The sequence below is a fragment of the Octopus bimaculoides genome, chromosome 11 (assembly GCF_001194135.2).
Source record: "Octopus bimaculoides isolate UCB-OBI-ISO-001 chromosome 11, ASM119413v2, whole genome shotgun sequence".
Classification (NCBI taxonomy): Eukaryota; Metazoa; Mollusca; class Cephalopoda; order Octopoda; family Octopodidae; genus Octopus; species Octopus bimaculoides.
Genome location: NC_068991.1, coordinates 5,530,849 through 5,534,229, shown reverse-complemented (window position 1 = coordinate 5,534,229; position 3,381 = coordinate 5,530,849). Strand labels below are relative to the sequence as shown.

At 34.4% G+C, this 3,381-nt stretch overlaps 1 protein-coding gene across 1 annotated transcript in view; it reads right to left on the bottom strand.

The window, feature by feature from the left end:
• The window catches only part of LOC106868317 (carbonic anhydrase-related protein 10-like), a 242,756-nt gene that overhangs the window by 107,020 nt on the left and 132,355 nt on the right, over positions 1 to 3,381 (bottom strand). The gene's annotated exons all lie outside the window — the stretch shown is intronic.

Below are 3,381 nucleotides of genomic sequence, written 5' to 3'. Positions count from 1 at the left end.
ATATATATATATATATATATAAATACTGCATACATACATACGTATCTAGATACTATGTATGTGTGTATGTGTATGGCGGTGAACTGATGACATTTTTGTTTACTTCATTTGCTTCCTGTTATTTGGTGCTCGAAGCATCAGAACCTATGTGAGTCTATGATTTCATGTTGGTAGACTGTAGTTGTTTTGGACTTATTTTATTTTTCGTTTTGTATTTAGTTTGCAAGATTCTTGATGTGAGCGAGTGCATTAAAACATATTTTGTCCTATCTCGGGAGGGTCATTTTACCAATAATAAATACACGCACTGGTTCAATTTCACTTCTTTTTAATTGTCAGTTGGCAAGTTATTGAAACAATTAACTAATAGATCGTTTGGTTAATCATACAGCCTGTTTGTTATTCAGTTTCCATGGAGTATAAGTTACCCGAGATCAAAACATTGCCCTTGAACGGGACGCTGGTCCGTTGTTGATTTTAAGGCCAGCAACTTTTGAAGTTAGGGGACAATCGATAACATTCACCACAGCGCTTGACTGTAACTTAATTTTATCGAACCTGAAGGAATGAAAAGCAATGTTGACTTTGGTGAGATACGAACTCAGAACGTGAAGAGACAGAAAAACCCCTGTTGTACTCTTTCACCCCAACTTTCTCTCACTCTTTTTTTTCTGTCTCTTGAGTAAGAAGCTGCGAAGGACTGGCGTCTCGTCCAGCTAGGGTGGGGGGACACACATACGCCATGGAAACCAGGAAAACCGGCCCTATGCTTCACAAGGGGCTGAGAGGATTTCCAAATAGACAAGTTACGACGGGTCATAGAATGCAGTCATAAAAAAGCACGAAGTACTTCCGTAATAACTGAGGAAAATTAATAGAAATTCGTCAGCACCCTAACCACTCACCCACGCGCCCTCACAGATAGCAGACATGATTATAAATCGTAGTGATACATTACGAGAATATTTTACAATAAAGATCGCAGTAGTACGATATATTTATGCTCATGAATATCTAGTGGCGTTATGACAAAGTCAGACAATTTGATAAATTAGTTATAATCAAGTTAAGGAGGTGATTTAGTGGAGTTGCTGAGCTGAAAGTACTGGTAGTAAACTATGAAATAACAGATGCGCCAAAAACATATCCTCGTATAGACGTTAACATAAACATAGACACATGAATGCAAAAAACATACAGAGTAAAACACCAGTTGTTCAGTCATAAACATTTGCTGGCAGTCATAAACATTGGCTGTCATGAAACACATCTTCATACACATCCACAACGTGACGAACAGGTAGACTTATGATGTTATACATAACTAGACAACACATTCATGGTTATAAGCATATGCGTTATATACGCACTCATATGCATACATGTACATACATACAAATATATATATATTTATACACATAATATATTTATACATCTATATAAATATATATGTATTTGCACCCTCATGCATATACATTGATGTATATATACTATATGTATATATATGTATATATATATATTTATACCTGTATGTATATATATACATACATATGTATATGCATACATATGCATGTGTATATATATACCTGTATGTATATATATATATATATATATATATATATATATATATATATATATATATATATATATATATATACATACATACATGTGGGTCTATATACATGTGTGTGTATATATATAAATATGTATATATACACATATCTATATATTTATACATGTATGTATATATGTGTGTGTGTATATATATGTATATGTGTATATATGAATATGTATATATATAAATATATATATATACATATATATGTGCATATATATATATACATACATGTATATATATATATATATGTATACATATATATATATATATATATATATATATATATATATATATATATATATATATATATATATATATATATATATATATATATACATGCACACACAGACTCTCTCTCTCACACACACATACACACACACACATAGATACATACGATAAAACATTTTGCGAAACTTTAATATTTACTGCAATACTTTCTGTACGATCTGCCTCTCTAAGCTCATTGTATTTAAATGACTCTCTGTGAAAAGTGAAGCAATATGTGCGTTTGAATGCGTCGGATTGGCCCTTTTGTGAACTAAAGTGGTACCTTAGGGAACTAATACAATACAACAAACCAACAGTATAGGGTTAGCGGTTAAGTGTATTTGGCTTACGACCGTACGGTCGTGGGTTCGAGACCCGGCAGCAAGTTGTGCCCTGGAGCAAGAAACTGGACTTCATGTTGCTCCAGTTCATTAAACTGGCAAAAAGGAGTTGTACCTGTAATTTCAAAGGGGCCAGCCTTGTCACATCCTGTGTCACGCTGAATCTCCCCAAGAACTATGTTAAGGGTACACATGTCTGTGGAGTGCTCAGCCACTTGCACGTTAATTTCACTAGCAGGATGGATGTTCCATTGATCACAGCAACTAGAACACTCGTCGTCGTAACCGACGGAGTGAAAATTAATATTATAAACTGGAGTAGAGAGATGTGGTTTAAGGATAACTGTTACAGATAAAAAGGTTTTAGGCAAACCCTAGAGTGATGTAGTTGTGCTAATGATAGAATTGGCCTTAACGACATTGTTATTTGGTATGTATGGTACCGAAGCCTGCGAAAATAGATTGGGAGAGGATTCAGGTATGGAGAAGATTTTCCGAGAAGCGGGCCGCATGAGACACGACTCATCAACAGGCAGGCCGCAGTAGTAAAAAAAAAAAACATTCACGCTTACTTTTCGTTAGGAGTGTCATACAAAATGTCTCGGTGGGGGGGGGGATAGTTTGACCATGATTGGAATAGATACAGTCAACAAAATATATCAGTGTCTTTCGACCTCATATGAGGAGAAGAAAAGAAGTGGAACGAAGAGAATAAATGGAAAAAGGTGAAGAATAATGGCTTAAAATAATGAAAAGGGAAGAATAAATTAATAAATATAATAAATCAAAATGTATTTATGTTCTATAGGCGCAAGAGAGGCTGTGTGGTAAGTAGCTTGCTCACTGTAATGGTATTGAGAATAACCTTCTTAGAAATTGTTGTTCAAATTCATGGCCCTGGGCATTCATTGATAGTAATCCCTTTCAACACATTTTCTTTCTTTGGTCCCTTTTCTATTTCTTTCTTTCTTTCTTTCTTTCCTTCTTTCTTTCTTTCTTTCTTTCTTTCTTCCCACTATTTCTCTTACATACGCGCTCTCCTTAGATATATACAAATATATATTTCATGGATATACATACATATGTATGGACACACAATAACACACACACACACACACACACACACACACACACACACACACACACACACACACA